This window comes from Schistocerca nitens, chromosome 3 (assembly GCF_023898315.1).
Source record: "Schistocerca nitens isolate TAMUIC-IGC-003100 chromosome 3, iqSchNite1.1, whole genome shotgun sequence".
Lineage (NCBI taxonomy): Eukaryota > Metazoa > Arthropoda > Insecta > Orthoptera > Acrididae > Schistocerca > Schistocerca nitens.
This window is the reverse complement of record NC_064616.1, coordinates 544,710,506-544,734,531: the sequence shown is the minus strand read 5'-3', so window position 1 is coordinate 544,734,531 and position 24,026 is coordinate 544,710,506.

The window sequence follows — 24,026 nt, the reverse complement described above, 5'->3', positions numbered from 1 at the left end:
TAGCACGTGGGGGCTCGAGCCAGACTATTCTAAGTGTATAATGCCCAGTACAGTCGTAAAATGTACATTAATAACGTTTCTCATTATCGATTGCTCTTATATCATGGAGAAATATGCGAAATACCTGTAAATGTCCTGCATACAGCCCTGTAACTTTCTTTATTGCGTTCCTTGTTTGTTCAGTTGACACGGTCCACATCATGATGTTTATCATTTACTTGTATCTACGCGTCTATGTATTCTAGATATCTGTGAAGACCGCATATGCTTTTATTGCCATGTAGGATTTGTGGAAACCTATATAGAATGTTTCTGGAACGAACACTAAGCAATAAATCTAGAAAACGACTACAGTCTCTTATGTATTGATCCAGTAGGGCTCGTGAAAACAGGATTAGATAATCTGCAGCATGCACAGAGGAAGTTAAGCTGATACAGCAAACAAAGTATGATTTTAGATAAAAATTCGGTCTGATTTTCAAGTTTCGATGACACATTTCGCCTGTGGTAGGCATCTTTAGATTTCAGAAACTGGTCACGTTGCGCACCGTCCATTAAAATGATTACACGATGCAAATACGTCGGCAAAATACGATTGGGATGACAAAAAGCTGAAAATCTCTAACGGCTGTCAAGTAGGTTCTTTATTCGTTACCATGCGTATAGGACGCCGCACACATTAGGAACAGGTGCATTGCAGAACATTATGCAGGGGGTCACAACATCTATGAGCCTCCCGGTAACAAATATAAACTGCGAAAGTATGGTATTCGGGCCCAGAGAGCAAGTAGTAGAGTGGAATCCGACAGATGGCATTCATAGTCTATATCTTATCCATAATGAGGGCCGAATTCACACACAGAAGATCAAATAGCCTTATAAATGAAAATGTATGTAATATATAAAATGACACACCAAAACCTAAGTTTAAAGTTGACTGATATCTATCCGATGAGGTAATTACACCTTATAAAAAAGCCGTCATCATTATAGAAAAACAAGAATTAAAAATGCCTTAAAGATAAGGGTATGAAATATAAAATAAAAGAGACACCAGCATATTTCGCCGCAGCGAGATTAAATTTCTTTGAAAATGACCATCATTACACCCAACAACGATCGATTTTTGCTGATTAGCTGGGCGGTGCGTAGGCCATCAACACCAAAAAAATGGGTATAACGATCTCAAATTCTTCATTTAAATTGAGTTTGCGTCCCTTATGGGAGAAATGCAAAATCTTTATCCTGAAATAATGCGAAACTGTTTGCTGTACCACCCTGCTACAACAGAAGAGTACAGAACAGAATAATTTCAGCAACACTTGCACATTATTAATAGTAGGCGGGCAATGGTCAGACGCCAACAGATGTTTTGCAATTGGAAAGTATTGCTTTATCTGTCTTTGTTTATGGGCATGTGTTCCTGAAGCCTGGTTTCAAAATTTATCGCTGCTTTGTGTTACTGTAACCTGTAAACTCCTCACTTATTATACACTGTAGAGTCAAAGGCACTGGTACACCTTCGTAACGTCATGTAGGGCCCCGCAAGGACGCAGAATTTCCCCAACACGACGTGGCATGGATTCGATTAACGTCTGAAGTAGTCCTAAACGACACTGACACTATGAATCCTGCAGGGCTGTCGATAAATCCTTAAGAGTACGACGGGTTGGAGATTTCTTCTGAACAGCACAATGCAAGGCACCCAAGATAAACTCCGTAATGTTGATGTCTGGGGAGTTTAGTGGCCGGTGGAAGTCTTCAAACTCATAAGAGTGTTCCTGGAGCTACTCTGCAGCAATTATGGTCGTGTGAAGTGTCGCATTCTTCTGCTGGAATTGCGGAAGTCCGTTGGATTGCACAGTGGACACGAACGGATGCAGGTGATCACACAGAATGCTTACGCACGTGTCACCTGTCAGAATTGTATCTAGACGTATCAGGGATTCCAGATCATTCCAGCTGTCTTAAGGACCAAATCGAGGACTGGAACCCGTGTCGAGAAACGTCATCCGATGGCGCTACAGATCCTCGAAGATCACAGTCGTCAGAGACTGCGACTAAGCCACCCCTTCGGCAGAAAATGTGGCTGAAGGGCTGTTGACGGAACGTCTCACTGTATTGTTTGTTATTCAGTGATCGCGACGGATTGACACGATCGCCAGTGGAGAAGATGAAGCTATCTGCTGCGTAGAAAGCTCTTGACCTTGTCTCCTATGAATTGGATGCTCTGTTGCGCTGATGACGTTGCCGGACGCGGATTCTTATCCTCGACTGGTTCCTCACAGCAAATTTTAAAGTCCTTGAAATTTGTCGCAACATATCTGGAATACCTTGTAGATGTAGGTCCACATTACGATCACTTGCGCCTGTCGTCAGGGCCAAAGGGTGTGCGATACGATGCTACAGTTGTGTACGTAATTCAGTTCGTCATTGGCATACATGGCTAAGGTATTAGAAGACATCAGATATTGTCCTTAACCTTTGGACAAACTCCTTGAGTTCCAAATATTGGCACTATATAGAAACTGGGAAGAATATCTCAAAAATGGCTCTAAGCACCATAGGACTTAACATCTGAGGTCATCAGTCCCCTAGACTTTGACTACTTAAACCTAACTATACTAAGGGCATCACACACATCCCTGCCCTAGGCAGGATTGGAACCGGCGACCGTAGCAGCAGCGCGGTTCCGGACTGAAGCGCCTAGAACCACTCGGCCACAGCGGTCGGCAAGAATATCTCAGCGCCTTCTCTGTGCTCATGGGTAAACTTACTCACAGTACATGTGACGGCACTTTTTATACATGGCTTCCTTGAATGAAAGTAAGTACCGGGTCATCGATTGGTGTCATCATGAGGATACTCACTTTGAAATGTCATCTGTGGACCGGTAACCTCGGAAGTCATCAAAAAATGGAGCATTATCATCAACGATAGGGCGCTGTTGTGTTCCTTGGGATGCTGGAACAAAATAAAAAATACCTTTCAGGCATTTTTAGCACTATTATATTTTGCAAATTAATAGAGCTATCTTTGTAGAAGGAAATTTGCCTTTACCTGATATGTTGGCCGAAGTAGTACATACACAGTGAACATAAATCGTGCTCGATAAGTGCAAAATTATTTAATGTGGAAGAAATCACCCGCATCTCTGCGCAAATAATTGGCATCCTGTTAACAATGTGAGAAAAATGAGCTGAAACGAACATTTGTGGAGGATGGCATGTACTTTCAAAGTCTCAGTTGACATATGGTTGAATTCCTTACCCAGAAATTACACTCTGGAGAAAACTACATTGAACATAAACTACAAATACTGCTCTTTACTTAATATCACTCGGACATCTAACTTTCTGTCAACGTACTCAGCACAACGGATGACAATATCTGCTTAGTTCTTTGTGCGACTTCAGCCTTTTCTATATGTGGAGTGACTGAGAGGCCTTATTGTATGCGAGTATGATGAGAATAAACTTCAGGAAAACATTGTGGACAGCAAGTTCGTAACTTATATGTCAGTTTCATGTTCGAAATACATGGATGTACTGTAACATTTGGGGGACATTTCGAACATTCGTTGTGATTCACCTCTACTACTGAATTCGTCTACTCTGCTTGTCACATTACTGTATGAAGAAATTAAAATCTGTACTAGTGTTTTTTCGTACCGTTTATATATCTGGCTAGTAAAGCAAAGTACCCACTAATGAAATCAGTGACTTCATATGACAACAGATTAACAAATAGAAAAAGAAATTCAGAGAAATATTAAGTCTGCCATGAAAAACTGAACTAAGCGTTTCCATACAGTTTTCAGGTAAGTTACGTGACCTCAGAGCAGTAAATGAAAAAAAAAATTGTTTCGTTTTTACTTCATTAAAATCTATATAGTCTCCCGAAACTTCTGATGTACAAGGGGCAACCCAAAAAAAAAAAAAAAAAAAAAAGAAACAAGAAAAAAGAAAAAGAAAAAAGAGAGAGAGATATCAGGGCCTTCGAGCTGCTTCAGAAGACGAGGTGCACGCCTTGGGTACAGTGATGGTTCCATATGCAGCCGCATACGTTTTTACATGAGGGCATTGACCGTTCTGTCTCACACAGGATAAACGTATTAGTAACTTTCGAAAAAATAAATAGTTACTTACTTTTTTCCATCTGTAACTTTTCCATTTTCATTTATATTAACTATTAGAGTGAATAGTTTATAACTGGTCTTACCGTCTGTGTCTTACGCAATTAAATTGTCACTTTGCCTTGTCATGAATGAGACTAACCCGTGTGGCTAGTCTTATTTTGTTAACTATCTGCTCTAGAAAGCCGTGTGGCTTTCACTGCTTTGTAGCGAACAGCCTACACATTGCGTCTTTTTGCTCTTAAAGTTACACTGCCGTAAAATTCAAATATTCAGTCTAAGGAAGTGGCAAACCAAACTTATACGCAGAGGGAGGTAACGTTTCATACATGTAGGGGCCTTGGAAAGCGGTTTGGCCGACTTGGTACGACGAGCGCAATGTTATGCACCTACATTATCTAGTAAAACATATCCAAACAAGGAACATTAATAGGGGTAGCGTCCACCCTTCGCCTTTATAGTGGCTTCAGCTCTGCCTGGGACACTTTCAGTAAGGTGATTAAATGAGTGTGGAGGAATGGTAGCTCATTCTTCCTCGAGAACCGAGGGAACGTAGTGATATGAGACACTGGCCTCTGTAGCGAAGTCGACGGTATAACTCTTCCCAAATATGTTCTACTGGGTTCAGGATGGGACTATGAGTAGGTCAGTCCATGTCAGGAGTAGTGTTGTGGAGCAACCATTTCGTCACAGAAGCTGCTTTATGACAAGAAATGGTTCAAATGGCTCTGCGCACTATGAGACTTAACATCTGAGGTCATCAGTCGACTGGTGCCTGTAAATAAATGTAGTGGAAGCATAAGCAATAGTAAAGCAACTGAAATTAATACCGCTGCACGCTGTGCCCCTCTTTTGCCATGATGGATCGAGAAACCATTCAGAGAAATACGTACACGGTTACTTCAAAATCTGATGGTGCTTCAGAGTTCTTCCATGTACCTAGCGCAATTCATTAGTAGACTAAGTGCTAGAAATGACCACTTGAAATATTTCTAGGAAATAAACCTAAATTCCGGGTAACTTCCATCGGCTAGAATCGTACAGCATCCAGATTTGTTGGGCAATCGTATGTGACTGCTGTTCTATGCTACACTACACGAAAACGTAAGGCAAGCATACTGACCGCAAAGGTTCTTGTTAACGACGTCTGATCGCTACAGGAGAGGAACGTCGCACTGCGCACCAAGCACATCGTAGCCCATACACATCCGTTTCTGTTATCCGAGAACAAGTAATGGATTCACTGCAGCATTCTGTTTCATCCTACGACATTAGCCGGAAATTATGTGCAGTCGAGGAGGGAACTACTGTCTACTACGTGAGCTGTCGTAAACACTACAAAATATACGGCTGCTTTTGGAGTGGTGCCGTCGGTAGGATGCATGGACAACCGATGAATGGCACTGAATTATCTTCAGCGATGAACCATGTTCTGCACTGCCCCGGTTGGCGATCCCGCATATGGCAGTGACTTGAGGAGATTTCTCATTCTTACATTGCTTTGGAGCGGCTCAGAGGTGTTACTCCTGGCGTCATGGTGTGATGAGCGTTCAGGTATTACCACAGCTCACAGATGGAAGGCTGCAAATGATAGAGGAAATTCTGATCGCTCAACGGTACATTATTTATATCCGGCGTCCTCATGTGTTACATCATATGCGAGAGCATCGTGGCGTCATTTTGCAATTTGCATCCACACATGGCATCTATCTCCATGAACAGTCTGCGTGATGGTGAGGTACCCTAGCGGCCTACAAGACCCCTACACCTGTATCCAACAAAACATGTGTGAGAGTAGTTCAGACGTTAACTACGTCCCAGTACCAGTATCCAGAACATCAAGGACCACCTGCAACAGTCGTGGATCACCTTCCCCCAGGAGGTGATAGAACGGCTTTACGAAGTACTTCCAAAACTAACCATGGCGTGCATCCAGGGCAGAGATGGTGCAGCATCATACCGATATGTGGCTTCATATTACCAAGTGTTATCTGAACCTGAGTCTGTGTTTTAATTGCTGAAATCACAACACATACCCTTTCAACAATTGAAGTATCATTTCGTTTGCTCCCCCGCATCTGCACGCTTAACCTTTTTTTTTTTTTTTTTGTTAGGCAGTGTTTTCCACTGCTCTCTAGTGCAATGCATGACTAATTCGCGTGTTCGTGTCAGGCAGCTACGGTGTCCTGTATGAAAGATGAATTCAAACGACCGGTAGTTTACTCACACCCAGGATAAGCTGAACTTACATTGCCGTCCGCTCATGTACATTTAAGTTTTCCATGGTGTCTGCGTCCGCAGCTCGTGGTCGTGCTGTAGCGTTCTCGCTTCCCACGCCCGGGTTCCCGGGTTCGATTCCCGGCGGGGTCAGGGATTTTCTCTGCCTCGTGATGACTGGATGTTGTGTGCTGTCCTTAGGTTAGTTAGGTTTAAGTAGTTCTAAGTTCTAGGGGACTAATGACCATAGATGTTAAGTCCCATAGTGCTCAGAGCCATTTGAACCTCTTGAACCACGGTGTCTGCATATCGTAGACGAATAGAAGGCTGGGTTCTTTGAAAAGGCCACACAATGCTTCTTGTCCCAGCCATGTTCAATCCGACCTTATGCCTCTGATTTCATTATCCCGTCGTAGATAGGATGGTGAATCCTGTGGTTCCTTTCTCAAAACGATCGCATTTTGGAATGATGGGGTTATGTGTCTGTTGATTATATCGATTATACGACGCCAGTGAAATGAAAAGTGGATTATAGCTGCACGGTGTTACTGAACAGTTATTCTCGGAAATTTAATATCTGTAACCGTAGAGAGGTGCATCGCAGTGCAGATATGACCAACAGTATCTTTATTCTACAAGGATGGCAAGGATGTAATAAACTAATTATCTTGTGGCCGATACCTTCCCAATTTAAAATAATAGTCTCCAATGTATTTCAGACGAGGCGCCAGAAAGGAGAGAGTACAGAAAGAGGCGATTGGTACGTAACCAGTTGTTCAAGTCCTAACACTCAAGAATCTAGTTACAATGTATCGTATTTTCTTACAATACTAATCTGGTGAGGGATGTGCTTTGGTAAAGTGGTTGAAATCAAATTCAACATCCTCACTATTTCTGGAAGGTATGAAATCAAAATCATTTGTGTTAGAGAAAAGCTGCTGTAAATAATAATGTGGAAGGAAATACGTTGCGGCGTTGTTGAAACATCAATATCAGCATTGTCCGGGAGAGATTTAGAGTCATGACAAGGATCCAAATCAAATTCAGATGGCTTAGAATATATCCTATAAACCAGGACTTCAAACAAAACAGTGAAAATTAAATATTAAAACTGCGAAAGAGTTTAGTCATGTTGTAAAGATAATTACCGGTGAAAAGAAGAAATGCGACGACCCAATGGGAGGCGTCCATTTCAGCTGGCAATTCCTTCGCTGCGTTGACGTGTGCACTGCAGGGCAACTGACAACCGACTAGCCTTTGTTCTCTGTATTCACTGGCTAATGGAGAGCAGCTGACTCACTGTCGATTTCCCGTAACTTCCGTAGTGGAGGGCAGCAGTCCTCACTCCAGAGTTTATCACGTCCTTCGCCGCTGATGTGACCGTGAATCATGAAGTGAAGTCCACAGAACTGTTAATCAAGTGCCTAAGGACTCGGCTGAATGTGTTACAGGTTATATTTTTCTTTGAATTTTAATGAATCTAAGAAACATCATAGGGTTATAGGTAACGTTTCCATTTCGGTTGTTTCTATTTTTCAAAGATTCGTTCAACAATTATTTTTTTTTATTATTGGGACTCGCATTAGGGAGGACGACGTTTCAAACTGGCGTCTTGCCATCCAGATTTAGCTTCTTCGTAATACCCTAAATCGGTATAGGCAAGTGCCGGGGCTGGTTCCCCTGAAAGTACACGCCTGATTTCCTTCCCCATCCTGGACACAATACGAGCTAGTGCCCCATGTCTAATGACCACTGTGTCGACGGGACGTTATAGCCAACTATCATTCCTTCAGTAATATTACCAGATAGCAGTTTTAGAAAACACATGAAACAAAGCTAACGACCTGTGAGATATAAGGTCATGGTAATTTGTAGCTCTTAGATTTAGTCTCCGCAGAGTTCTAAGATTGTCTCTGTCGTCGGACTCATTTCCACATGAAATTCACACTGTAGAACAGTGAACTGTGCAATAATGGTTGCAAACATAAAAATTTTAATAGGATAGCAACTTACTCTTCTAGTAAGGCAGATCGGGTGTGGTGTTAAAACTGAAGAGGGAGATTTCCAAAATCTAACAGATATCAGGTACCATATTATATCATTTATTAAGCAAATTTTATTCAAGATAGCGGAAAAACATGAGCGGCATGGAGATCGAAAGTTTCTTCCGAACTAGAAATTATGTATGAGAAACACTACCAAATACAGTTAACAAATAAAATAAATAGCAGAAACCATATGTCTACAAAAGACGGTACAAAATAAAAATGGCAAAGCACTAGACTGCAAAAAACTACAATAGCGCAATCTTTGCAGTCCAGGAAATATAGAGGTTTTCTGAACTTTTAATAATGGTACAATTAACTCATTTCCACGCGGTCGCTTAAAAATGAAAAAATCTTTACTCGGAACATCAGATATTGATATGGGTGATTTTTATACTCGCCTGTTCGTAAGTTCTTTATTTTAACCACCAACAGATACTTTTCCATATTCGACTGTGTTCTATCAAAGTGATTTCAGATTCCAGATAAATCCCACAAATAAACTGAACGTTTCTTGCAGTCAGAGAACTGTATTTACTCACATCTTGATAACAGTTTCCCTCATTCGGGCTTCTCTGAAAGTAAATGCGTTTATAATTTCTTGAACATAAGAACATAACGAGCTTCACATTAATGCCGTAGGATACGTGTCACAATCTTAGTGATACTTATTCAGTACAAGAAGTAAACAGCTGACTTTTGTAGAAGTGAGATGTTTTCAATCGAATTTTTAAAATTTACGTCTCACAGACTGCAGTAAATTGGTGTTCCTTGCCTACTGATAACAGAATAAAACAAAGCGACGATAAACACACTTTAGAAATCGGCGCAAGACTCACGCTCACGCCATACCCTCAGGCCCTCAGACTATTATGTCTTCAGAGTGTTGGAATGAAAAAGAAATATCCCCCTTTAACAATACGCCATTGACCGTGAGTCATACAATTATTACTTCATTTATATAACCGCTCTCTTGATGTTATACATAAACATTTTTATTCTTTATTTATTAAGGTGGCAGAGGTCTTTCTTGTACTGATAATGTACTATTAGTATAGATGTACCGATATAAATACGGGGGCAAGGTGGACAGGCAACTTGTTTACATTGCGAGAAACTCAGATAACAGTACAGCTAAGCCACTACGGGTGCTGTCTACTTTGTTACCAGATTTCAAATGACATCACCATGCAGCGAAGTCAGATTTGGTTCAAAATGGTTCAAAAGGCTCTGAGCACTATGGGACTCAACTGCTGAGGTCATTAGTCCCCTAGAACTTAGAACTAGTTAAACCTAACTAACCTAAGGACATCACAAACATCCATGCCCGAGGCAGGATCCGAACCTGCGACCGTAGCGGTCTTGCGGTTCCAGACTGCAGCGCCTTTTACCGCACGGCCACTTCGGCCGGCTGAAGTCAGATTTATCCGCTCTCAGATAACAGTACAGCTAAACCACTACGGGTGCTGTCTACATTGTTACCAGATTTCAAATGACATCACCATGCAACGAAGTCAGATTTCTCCGCTCTCAGATAACAGTACAGGTAAACCACTACAGGTGCTGTCTACATTGTTACCAGATTTCAAATGACATCACCATGCAACGAAGTCAGATTTCTCCACTCCCCCTGCTATCGTCTAACATCATAGGCCAATTGCACTATGTATAATCTGGCGGATAATTAAAATGTTGATTGGAAATTCATTATCATCATGTTGAAAGCAATATACGGATCACACCATTTCTCGCTTCCCACTTTCCAGGTCCTTTGATAATGCCAGTCTTCTTCTTCTGGTCATCTGGCATCCATTGCATCCCAGACATCTCGCCTACAGCTTATCAACGCTTTCTTCTTTCCCCTGAGGGTCCACTGCCACACTTTCTGTGACCACTGGGTCTCATCCAACATGTCTAGATGTTGTAGCCTCTCATTTGTTATTTCATACATGGTGCAGAGATGCCACAATTTCGTTTCCAAAACTTCATACCTAGTGCAAGCAACTTATTTCTCTGGCGCTTGGTTATTGCCCATAGTTCTTCTCTGTTCGTAGCAATGTTTTCAACAGTCGAACGATATATCACCAGTTTTAGTTATTCCGTAGGAACGACTTAAGCTGTCCTACAACGCTTTTGCCCTGCACTATTTTATTATTTACGTTATGTTCATTCTTTTCCACTAGATGATGTCATAACACACAGGTGCTTAAAAGACTTACATTACCCTGATTTTCCTGACTTTAACACTCAGATACTATGTAGGACTGTCACCAGTCATCAGGTATTCGGTTTCTGTCATGCTTGTTGTGAGACCCCATCTTTCATTCTCCCCTCTTAACTTCCGAAGAATGTATTCAGCATCATTCTGATCTCCTGTTTCGATGACCTCGTCACCAGCGAAGAGAAGCGTGTACAAGGTTTCATCACCCTCAGGGAATATTATGAGTCCACATTTCCTCCTCCAGGCTTTAAATGCTTCCTGCACATAGATTTTAAAGAGTGTCGGTGTTATAACATACCCTTGGCCTCTCGGCACAGGTTTCTTGTAACAGGAAATACTGATGACAGTGAATTTCCTACTTTGACTGTCGTGGCGTAGCAAAACAGCCACGCCACTCGGAGGTAGCCGAAAGGCACACGTTAAGCTCACGCTGATTGGCGTGAGGTCTGGAACAGGACAATGTCTTTAGAATTGCAAATAAAGTACGTAGATGATGTAATACTTAACTTTAATCCATAATTGGTGTACATTGCTCTTGACGGTACAGGATTTATAAGAAGCTTTTATCTAACTGGTAATGGCGCCTTGCTAGGTCGTAGCCGGCCGCGGTGGTCTAGCGGTTCTAGGCGCGCAGTCAGGAACCGCGCGACTGCTGCGGTCGCAGGTTAGAATCCTGCCTCGGCTATGAATGTGTGTGATGTCCTTAGGTTAGTTAGGTTTAAGTAGTTCTACGTTCTAGGGGACTTATGACCATAGATGTTGAGTCCCATAGTGCTCAGAGCCATTTGAACCATTTTTTTGCTAGGTCGTAGCAAATGACGTAGTTGAAGGCTACGCTAACTATCGTCTCGGCAAATGAGAGCGTGATTTTCAGTGAACCATTCCTATGAACGTCGGCTGTACAACTGGGGCGGGTGCTAGTAAGTCTCTCTAGACCTGCCGTGTGGCGGCGCTCGGTCTGCAATCACTGACAGTGGCGACACGCGGGTCCGACGTATACTAACGGACCGCGGCCGATTTAAAGGCTACCACCTAGCAAGTGTGGTGTCTGGCGGTGACACCACATTGACGGCGTGCACATAGTTTGTATAGAACTGCTTAACTGCTTTGATGTAAATTGTTGAGACGCCACAGTTGTTCATACTTGCCCACAGATTGTTGAGTGATACTTTATCGTAGGCCATGTGCTAATCCACGAAGACTCTGTTACTCTGGCAACCTTCTTCTCTATTGTATACCACAATGCGAATTCAGTACATGAGCACCTGGCCTAGAACATCTCCGTTCTTCATATATTATCGCCCTCAACCACAGATTCCCCAGTACAATCGCACTACTGATGGCATCGTACTTATGCCGCAGTAATTTCCACAGTCCTCTCTATTCCATCTCTTACAGACTGAAGTAATAGTAGATTTTTTTCCATCCCTTACGTACGTGGTCCACTTTCAAACACTTGTTGCATAAAGGGGCCAATATCGAAGCAGTTAAACACTTCTATACAAACTGTGTGAGACCCATCAAAATGAAATTCAGTGTAATCGGAGTTTCCTGTTACAAAATGGCTATTCCAAGAGGCCAAGGGCGTGCTATAGCACCGGCACTGCTTAAAATCTATGTGCAGGAAGCACTTAAAGCCTGGACCAAAAAAATGTGGACTCACGAGTTTGGCTGTGGATGCTGAAATCTACGCTGGTGACGACATCACCGTAGCAGGGGACCAGGATGGTACTGAGTACATGCTTCAGAAGTTAAGAGAGGAGTATGAAAGATGGGGCCTCACAGTAAACATAACCAAAGTCGAATATCTGAGGGTTAGCGGCAGTACCATGCACAACGATAGGAGTTGCCTTTATTGATTCTGTGTTTATGCCACCCGGATCCGGTGACCCTCCACTGTTCACATACTTCACGGGTTTACAAATTTCTTACGAGATAATCTATTGTGGGTGTTCGACTTTTTCCGTCATATTTACCATATCTCGTTTCGCTTCTCCGTGAGCACGGTTTAGTAATACTTCCCTCATTCCTCCAAACTTATTAGAGTAATCCTAAAACAATCTTGTTTTCAATACTTATTTTCTTCAGTTCTTTCCAAGCTCTGAGTGTTCTAGTACCACCTAAGATTTCTTCTAGGTCCTCTCCGACTTTCTGCCACGCCTCCGTTTTGGGCTTTAGTAAAGGTCCTTTTGTGTTTATTCCCGTTTAGCTCCAAATACTATAGGTCTTTATCAAGGCAAGTGCACTGCCATTTATTAAAGGCGTTCTTTTCATCTTCACCAAATTTTCTACTTCGTTGTTCCATCATAGCTCAAACTTTTCTTTTCCCAACTTTCTTTTCCGGCTCAGAGCTTCACAGTCTGCCTTCTGTGCCGTTTCTTTAACAGATGGATACATATTGCCTACAGGATCATGCCAATAAGTGATGCCTTGACTGCCAGTCTTGGTTGACAGAGGAACGTTTTGAGTTCTCCTTCATATTTAACAGATTATACCGGACCTCCGAGAACTTTACAGTTACCAGTTCTTCACCTGTTTCTTATTTCCGTGTAAAGGAAAAGTAGATTCTTGATACCAGTAAGTAATAGTCTGATCAACTGTCGGGGCCGTGGGAAACTCTCATGTCCTTAATTAACAGGCTTGCTTTCTGCCGTGTTATCACATAGTTAGTTACTGATCTTAACTTCCGTGTCGGTTGTTGTTATGTATATTGATGTATTGCGTATGCCTAAACCACCCATTCAATATCTTCATAGCATTTTGCTAGTATAAGTCTATCAGCGTATCATATTTGTCTTTTAACATAATTTCTACATGCTGGCCAACAATGGGATTGTTAGTTCCTTACCCGGTACGTGCGTTCCAGTCTCTACAAAATTAAAATTTATTTCAATCACCTATCTTCTCCAGCGATTGCGTCAGCTCCCGTCTTTGAGAGAGAGAGCAGAAGGTTGGAAGATAAGCAACGACAGTGTAAGCACTATTTTTCACAAACATTCTCAGACGTTAAGTACAGTATATCCAACAATACGTGATCACGGTGCTTAGAGCGGTTCCACAAGAAACGTTTGCTGATAGTTTCCAACAGCTTTACACAAATGTCAGAAGTGTGTTAAAACTAATGTTAATTACACTGAAGATCAGTTAAGGTATTTTGTTTATAACCCTTGTTTCCTTTATTTTTAAGACCATTCAACAAACTTTTCCAATGCTCACTGTATTTTAGTTTGAGAGAAGATGAGAGAGGCTATGGTACAACGTAATCTGGCTTCTAGTTTAACAGGCTAAAAGACGAACTAGGAATGACTCTTAGGGTTGCGATAAAAGTCTGATGAGATTTACGAGAGAACTTGTAAAGGGAAGCTAAAGCATAATTATACCACGCCAAAGAACTTTCATAAAATGTTACTTTAAAGTAACATAGACACATTACACTATTTCTTTCAACATAAACATCAAGTCACTGTAAACAAATATCGGAACGTTAAATCAATTATTAGATTCCTCGATGATAGAAGTCCGCCGTGCGAACTTCCTCATCTTCAGAGAATCACCTTTCATCCAGAGGTTCTTTCAGCTTTCCGACAGTAAGGAAATCACATGGTGCAAGATTAGGATTCCGATTAACACCACCAACGTCTGTGCAGCCACTGTCAAATTGTTGACACTGTCAATCTGGGAGTATGCGTGCGGAACGATTTGAAGAGGAATGATCATATAAAATTAATTGTTGGTAAGGCGGGTACCAGGTTGATATTCATTGGGAGAGTCCTTAGAAAATGTACTCCATCAACAAAGGAGGTGGCTTACAAAACACTCGTTCGACCTATACTTGACTATTGCTCAACAGTGTGGGATCCATACCAGATCGGGTTGACGGAGGAGATAGAGAAGATCCAAAGAAGAGCGGCGCGTTTCGTCACAGGGTTATTTGGTAACCGTGATAGCGTTACGCAGATGTTTGGCAAACTCTAGTGGCAGACTCTGCAAGAGAGGCGCTCTGCATCGCGGTGTAGCTTGCTCGCCAGGTTTCGAGAGGGTGCGTTTCTGGATGAGGCATCGAATATATTGCTTTCCCCTACTTATACCTCCCGAGGAGATCAAGAATGTAAAATTAGAGAGATTCGAGCGCGCACGGAGGCTTTCAGACAGTCGTTCTTCCCGCGAACCATACGCGACTGGAACAGGAAAGGGAGGTAATGACAGTGGCACGTAAAGTGTCCTCCGCCACACACCGTTGAGTGGCTTGCGGAGTATAAATGTAGATGTAGATGTAGATTGGAAGCAATGGATAAGGGAAATAAAGAGGCAATCAGGAAGCTACTCTCAGTTTTCGATGAGCATCTGCCCACAGTTAAGAATCGGTTAGATGAGAGGGAGAAGAATCTGGGTGCGTTGAAGCAAGTATGTGACGCCGTGAAAGGAAAAGCCAATAATTTGGAGGTACGAATAATATCGATAGAGTATGATATTACAGAACCTAGGGACGTGTTGCCGGATGAGCGAGTCGAAGAGGTAGTGGAGGACTTACTTGCAGATAAACAAGGGGCATTAGACAGCGTGGAAGCTCAAGTCACCGACCAGGAAGTGGTGCTAAATGAACACAAGGATGCAGTTGCGGAGGTAGTGGTCAGAATGAATAAGATTAGTGGAGATGTAGAAAAGGTCAGTATAAGAGGCGAGACAGGCTCTGACAGTACGCAGCGAGAGGTTTATGCCGACCAGTAGGAGATACAGTCACTATTACAGCTTAAAGAGGCGCAATTAGAAATAAATAGGAAACATATGGAAGAACTAGCACAGTTGCTATTAGCGTTCAGTAGCGAAGGTGACACACCATCAGGTAGATTGCAGAGGGAGAGTGAGATAAATTCAAAAAAAAGAAAATAGGCAGAAAGAGGAAGACGGTCTCAGAGAGTTAGAAGAACGGTTGTGTCGGATAAAACAGGTGACAAAACCCAACTGGGCACAGTCCAAGGCTGTCTCAATTTCAAGATTTATTACCTTCATCATGGGGACCGCTCCTCAAAATGAAGTATGTGTGTAACCATTTGAGGGACGAGGCTAGAGCGAAAATGTAGGAAGTTATTAAAGACAGTAGTAGCTACAAGAAATTCTGTGACAAGTTTTTAAATGAATTCTGGATGAAAAGTAAGCACGACCAGGTTAAGCAAAGCATATTGATGATGCCAAATTGTAACGAAGATGGTATAAGAGATCCAGTGGCGTGCTATCAGGAAGAGCTGAGCCGAAATAGGTATTTGAATGTGACATACGAACCTTGGGAGCGCATTAGGATCTGTATAACGAAGTTTCCAGTGAAATTGCGCAGAGATATAGCGATAGGAGGCAGAGGCTTAAACGATTCTGCATCATTTCAGCATTTTTTACGGGAACTGGGTAATGAGAGCAACATCGTGAACGGAGATGCGACTCATACGTCAGACAGAGTCGAGGATAGGAACGGCAGAAACTATCAGAATGACAGGAGAGCATGGAATCCTGGCATTTCATTCTTGTCATAATGGAGTGATGGATAGGAGAAACTAATCCAACATATCAGCCCTTAGCATCTTGCCTTAAAACACATGCCGCTGTCACTGAAAATTGTCTATGTAGCAGACATACTCTACTGATATGTAGGAATGCAAATACCATACTTCTGATCATAGAATAAGACACCAGTAATGGCATCTGTTAGGCTGGTTTCTCAGAGCAAAATCTGCAAATTTTTTATTTGGAACACTAAAGTAAAAGGACTGTTTCCTCAAAAACCAGTTGCTAAAAATGTTATGTAATAATGCCAATGAGTCCAGTTTAATTAGTGCGATTTGACTATTGCAGGTACTTAACACGTAATGTGAAAAGTCAACATTGTGATCTGAATGGCATGGGGTACATTTATACTGCTGTTACAGGTAACATCAGCAATGTGATCGAAGTTTTTAAATTAGATGCCATCTGATCTATGGTATGCCATTGTCGTGGTGACAGTTATAATGAAGTGCTGTGTATGGTTGTTTGGAATCTGGTGTTAGTGAAAGAGGCCACTGGCACCAAAGTTTGTAACACTTGGGCTGTCCCTTTCTCCCAGCTTGTATATTCTCAGCACACATTTAATTTTCATGTAAGAACAGATTCCTAACTAGCAAATTCTTTGCTGTGTATAGCGGACCGTTCAGAGTGAGACAGATTGTCCATGAAAATGCTGTACTGATTGTGGCGATCAAGGGAAAACAATCGCGTTGGCTTCATCACATTTCTAAAATCAAATTATGGAAAAGGTAAGGATAGATCGAAAGTAGGCAAGTTATGGTATATAGTCAGTGTATTTATTTGTGGTGTGTAACGTTGTGCAGGGTCAGATCGAACATAAGAACTTTCAGGCGGGATGTCAGGAAGTATGACGGAATAGACTGGTCGAATGAGTCATGAACAGGAGTCGACAGAGTGGTGTATGTACGTATTTTTTGTCATATGCCTAAGGATCAAGCAGAAACGACGTGATGATTAATGAGTGGATAAAGATGGTAGATAGAGAGAAAAACGACGTGATAAATAGTAGTTGGTAAAGGTGATATTTAAGAAGAGAAGCGACGTGAATCAGTGTGGTTAATAATGAAAGATTCGACGTGATGAAACAGTGGCAAATAAAGGTAGGTAGAATTGAATAATGTGGAGCTGTCTTAGATGTATGTTACAGAGAGGCCTGTGTATGCTGCATTCGAGATTGGTGCGAATGGCGACGGAAGGCCAGGAAATGATGGAGTAATGGACGGACGGAGAGCCGAAGTACGAATGACGAGATGAGGACAACTGCACAACGTGAAAGGATATAAAGGGAGTATGAGATCCAGATGGTGAACGTTGTGGAATACTGACGTAAGATGTAATATAAGCGTAAATCTAATTCTTACCATAACATTTGCAATATGGCATAAACATATTTTTTGTGTGATTCTTGAGTTTCTATCCGGCGTATTTGATAATCAAAATATCCACGGGTGTGCTGCCGGTCTATAGTGTCCAACGGGCACAATATTTCGGCGATCATAAATGTCGCCATCATCAGGTGAACTGACGGACTGAGCTCCTGTGAACGAGCCGGCACGGAGATCCGTACGCTATGGCTGCTCAGAGGGAACTGGGTTCGGTCGCGGCAGCGGCCGACTTAAATACCCTCCGCCCGCGGCGCGCTCCCTCCGCCGTCCGCGCCCCGCGCCGCGGTCGCGCGGTGGAACAGATTGCGACGGCGAATGAGATGACGTCGGTGTGATGGCTCTGTCCGCCGTGGTCGTCACAACTATACGTTTGCTCGATTTACTCTTGATTAACCCAATCGCTGGTTCCCAAGCCTTGCTAAGATTATAGCCACAGTCACGGTTTATGAGGTCGTCATTGGTGCGAATTTCGATGGCCTCTCTAACAACGCTGTCCCAGTATCTCGACGTCTGTACCAGATTCCTCGTGCGGTCATACTCCATGGCGTGATTTTCCGACAAACAATTTTCAGCGACCGCCGACTTGCTCGGATACATAAGTCGAGTGTGCCTCTGGTGTTCACGGCATCGATCCTCGACGGTACGCATCGTCTGACCAATATACGACTTGCTACATTGACACGGAATCTGGTACACGCCGGCCTTCCTCAAACCGAGGTCATCTTTGGCGCTCCCCACCAGTGCACGAGTTTTATTTGGAGGACAAAACACAGTTCCGACCCGGTGTTTCTTCAGAATGCGTGCGATTTTCCCCGAGACTGCGCCTGTGTATGGAATAAATGCAGTGCCTACCTCCTCCCTCGTGAGTTCATCCATCTCAACAGGTTGTGCTGCAGTGGTTGGGCGGAGAGCACGTTGAATCTGCCACTATGAGTACCCATTTTTTCGAAATACAGTTCTCAGATGTTCCAATTCCTGGGGTAGACTCTCTGCGTCAGAGATAGTGCGCGCCCTATGTACTAGAGTTTTAAGTACCCCATTCCTCTATGAAGAGTGGTGGCAGCTGTCTGCGTGCCAATACAGATCAGTGTGCGTTGTCTTCCGATACACCCCATGACCTAGGGTGCCGTCAGCCCTTCTCTTGACCAAGACGTGAAGGAATGGTAATTTACCCTCCATTTCAGACTCCATACTGAATTTGATGTTGGAGTGTATGGGTTTAAATGTGTAAGGAAGTCAAGGAGTTGTGGTTGTTGAAGCCTTGCACCAGTATAACTAATCAAAAACGGTACCAAGAATGTCTACAGTTATTTTGCAGGATGAATAATCTGTGTATTTTTGTTCTTAGATGAAATGTCGCTATTCTAAGTTGATATTTAGCAGGATGAATAATCGGTAATGTGAATGCAGAGGTAAGCCGGTCGAGAGAGGTGCCAGAGTAAAAGGACGAAATCGGAGACTGAAATGCTATCTCCCAAACAACTCCATGTGTTATGTGGTTGAGTATAAGGGAGCAAAGGTATGGTATGTTGACGTGAGTGTGGTGGTGTTACGGTTAGCTGACTTCTAGACCTATTCTGCTGGTGTATTAATGGATTGAATGAGAAGGAAAATGTGGTGTCACTTGAGTGAGAGTCATAGAGTAGTGTGATCAATGCGCACACTACTGTAAAGGGGATGCTACTGATCCATAACTAAAACATCATTGTGCTTTATTGTTTGATTTGGATGAATCTCGATGAGAGGTCAGGATATGACGTCATGTGGATGGTACATACATGTCCTAGAAATGTTGTTATATATAATAAAAGGTAAAATATGTAAAGAGATACTAATTTCTATCTGTCACAAGCACAAAGGTGCACTGTAGGTTGTAGATTTAGAGTCATCAGTTTCAAAAATGTTAATTGTGTGAAGATGTTAAAATAGTTTACTATTTAACATTATGTAATAGGTAGTGGTGAGCTGTATAGATTGTTTCTCTTTTTGTTAGATCACTTTTAAGGGATATTAATTTCAGTCTGTCACAAGCACAAAGGTGCGTTGTATATTGTAGTTTTAGAATCAACCGTTTCTAATATGTTCACTGTGATAGGATGTTAAAGTAGTCTACTATTTGATATTGTTATTATGAGCTATATGGATTGTTCCTTATTCCTTTTTTTTTTTTTTTTTTTTGAACAATTTCATGTTTTGTATGAGGGACGAGAGGTACAATCAATAGCACAAGTGTGGGCTTTATATAGAAAAGGGATAAATGTTGATGTTGTATGTGTAGAAAACTAGGGTGTATGATTTTATGTTTTTTAGAACAAAGATTCCTTTATTACCAACGTATCTAATAGATCATACATGTAATCAATCAGTATTCAAATACTGTAAGAATATCATTTTGTCTGTAATGTTGCGAGATGCACGGATGGATCTGACTCACTGTGTGTCGTAGCGCTGAGATGCTACGCAGAACGCGCCCGTACCGCATAAGAAAGCGGTAGGCCAAGCTGACGTCGCCATGTGAGAGGCGACAGAGCCGCTGCGCTCCCCACTCCACTGCCCATCGAGATACACTCCACGTGCCCGCTACAGCAGGTCAACGGCCTGGGGCGACACGCACCTACTATTGACCATTCATAAGTTGCGCCACCCTTATGACTGGAGACAGTATCCTGTGGAGGCAACAGCGGATGGTTTTTCTGCTCAACGGGTCGCGTGGCGGTGGTGCGACGGCAGAATGAACGACGCGCGGCAGAGTCCGGCGGGCACTTTTTAACAGCAACTATTAACTAGTACTGGTCTGTGGAGCAGTGAAACAAGATGACTGCTCGTATGTTGGTGTTTCCACGTTGTGAGTGGTGGAAAAGATTTTGTCTTTAGCACACAGGACGGTTGTTTTGTTTGGTCTTGACCACTGAACGGTGGGATCCATAAAATTTTGGCAGTGATTTGTTAAGTGTGCTTTGTAAAATGCATGTGGGACGCTTGGTATACTTAATGAGGACAGTTGTCGTTTGGTGACTAATTATTGTATGAACGCAAGAAATTAAAGCGGGACACTGACATTTGCATTTGTAGTAGGAGACATAGTCTTTAATTGGTGTGAGAATAGGTGCTGTTTGTTGGAACATAAGACTTAATTACACCGTGAACTGAAAGGGCAGGACCGTGGATAACAGTAGTTGCAGGGCCATTTCTGGACGACCAGTTTCGTGTGGATGGTACTCTGAGAGTGACTATGACATTTGTGTTTAATGTGAGATACACTTTACAGTTCAGTGCATGCTCAAAGTGCCGTTTTGAGTGACTTAAAGACTTTCGTCCGGGTAACCATGGGAGAGCTTCAACACCGAGACAGGGTTTGTAGGAAAACTATCAGCAACTTTTTGACCCCAAGAAAATCACTGAATGAAATGATTCCGTGTGACTCGCAAGACAGGGAATAATGTATTTTTATTTGTAACAGTGTACATTTTTTTATGTGTTTCATTCCTGAAGGGACGGCAAGTGTAATTGTATTTGATTAACGAATGTGTTTAGAATAGTTAATGTTTTTTTTTGTTTGTCCTGGGTTATAAAGTTCACGTACCATGTTTATTAGAATATTTGGTACAAGGATGCTTTAATTATTAGCTAGTGGAGCAATAATAACTTAGCGGCTCTTGTTGCATTGGTCCGTAACGTTGTCACAGGGGACAAGAGTTTGCATTGCACAACAAATATCGGAATTAACTGATGCATTTTGATGTTGTGGACAGTAATAATCTTGTTGGTGTGGTGACTGAAGCCATTTATTATCATTATCACAGTAGTGATATTTCATATTGAAGTGTAACGGAGGCCAGTCGAAATGCAAGTTCAGCCGGCCGAAGTGGCCGTGCGGTTAAAGGCGCTGCAGTCTGGAACCGCAAGACCGCTACGGTCGCAGGTTCGAATCCTGCCTCGGGAATGGATGTTTGTGATGTTCTTAGGTTAGTTAGGTTTAACTAGTTCTAACTTCTAGGGGACTAATGACCTCAGAAGTTGAGTCCCATAGTGCTCAGAGCCATTTTTGAAATGCAAGTTCTTGTCGTCTAAATATGTAACAATAGAGAAATGAGCAGTAAAGTAAAATACGAGAGCTACTGGTGCATTCACGCCCTTATTGCTAACTATTTACTGTGTGTATTGATCAAAGTTGATGGACTGAGTAGCTCAGTAGCAGGTATTTGTACTGGTGGGCAAGGATAAGGTTAAACTCACAGTCGAGTACTGGTGGTAATTGCTTAAGTGATGATGGTTAATGAGGTATGACATGATGTCTTAGACAGACTATATTACGTAACCAGTATGTAACTTGTGGTATATTTCATTGTTTTTTTTCTCAATTTCATTTCTCAGTAGGTTTGACGTACATTTTAGAGTAATGATATGGAGCCTGACATTCTACATATAACTAGTGTACGCCATTTTTTTCCTTTTGTTGATTTTGTTTTTTTTTGTATTTAGACATTGCCGTGCAAAGATTATTACAACGCAATTTATGAATGTCAGATTACTTGCTCTGTGTCTGGATGGTGAGCTATTTACAATATTATGAGTACAATCAGTACTCTTTTATTTGTTATAGAATTAGTAAAGTTTGGATAACTCCTAAAAATAACAGAGATCCCTGTAACTAAGCAAATTTTTATCTCACGATTATTTTTTATTTGTATGATGTAATGTTTTATTTGTCATTTGGATTGTTGTAATTTTGTATGTGTACGTTCCTCTCGATTGTGGAGAGTACAATAATGCAACAATTGTGTCAATAATTTGGTAAAGTAACAGCATTTGGTCGTCTATTTGAGGTCACCAGGGGCTAAGGTCTGCTCCTTGTTATTATGATGACTTGCTACGTTTGTTTGAATAGAGCTTTCTTAAAAAAATGTTCGGAACTACCCTCGCAATGCAAGGATAGTACCATGTCATTTTTTTCTGCATGGGTAGCCGGTGGTGAAAGGGTACAGTACCGACCGACATTGAAAATAGGTACAACATTATTCTTGTCAGAACAACTTATTTTTTATAATAAAAACTCAGTTTCACTTAATACACCGAAGCCGGATACCAGTAAAGGAAAGAATGACAGTTTATTTATTTAATTGATCACATGTGCACTCCCACAAAATAAATCACTACATCCAGTTTGGTGAGATCTGTGAAATGAATGAATGTATGGTCGTCTGCTAACTGCAGATAGTGAATATGAATACATGATCATCTTTGAGATGGTCCTTTGGTCACCTGTGGTGGAACCAAAGAAATGAAATTTACCTCAGCTTTGAGCGCCTGAAATGTGGCTGACCGATGGGTAGCATGGTATTCCCCCACCTCGACAGAGGAGCGAAATGACTTGAAGAACGGCCATGTTTCAGCATTCTGCCGCTGGATCTTGTGTTGGTAAGACCTGTCTTAGGTGTTCTACGTAAAGACAAAAGAGTGGAGACATGGTATGCATGTGAAATACGTAAGAGTAGTTTAGAATAATTATTTCTCTGTTTCAGGAACTTTAGGTTGGAGAATTAAATGACAGGCAGGTAATATTAAGGGGATCGTAGTAACCTTCGGAAGTGACCAACGGTCACAATGGAACCACGTGTAGATATAAGTTGAAATACTTCCGAGTGCTAAAGTTAAGCTGAATTACTGGCGTGTGTACTATAAGTAGGAAATATTGAAGAAATGGCGTGTGCAGGACTTGAAGTTAGAGACGAATACTTCCACGTGGTGAGTACTGTGTGAGTCTCAATCTGTGTATGAGACTAAGGATATAGAGAAGTATTCGTGGTTCAAATGGCTCTGAGCACTATGGGACTTAAAATCTGAGGTCATCAGTCCCCTAGAACTAAGAACTACTTATACCTAACTAACCTAAGGACATCACACACATCCATGCCCGAGGCACGATTCGAACCTGCGACTGTAGCGGTCACGCCGTTCCAGACTGAAGTGCCTAGAACCGCACGGCCACACCGGCCGGCAGAAGTACTCGTCCATGGTATCAGTTGAGGACTCGGGTGTGTGACGAAAATGTTCTTAATATTACTTTGCGTGTTATGTTTCCGTGTGGCGCTTGATTCAAACTATAACACTCTGAGAGTGAAGCAAGGTGAGTCAGCCGTCTATCCAGCAACGCCACTAAGCTTGCATTGCACAGGAAGACGTGCATATATCCTCCAGAGTTCATAGTAGGAAAGAAAAGTTACGAAGAGGGGCAGTGTCGTGCGAAACTGGGATGGATACTAATTGAAGTGCGAAAGCTGAAAGTGATGTGACTATAACGTTGTGAATATTCCTCGTGTTGTATTCCATGTTGCCAGTGTGGTGTATTTCATGAAATTTAAGTATGTGTGGTTTGCATGGGAGAGTAGCAAGATAGGTTCAGAGGCAGTGGGTTACCCATGTTCCTTTTTGTGCCGCTCGGTCTGGAGGAAATTTTCGTGATGATG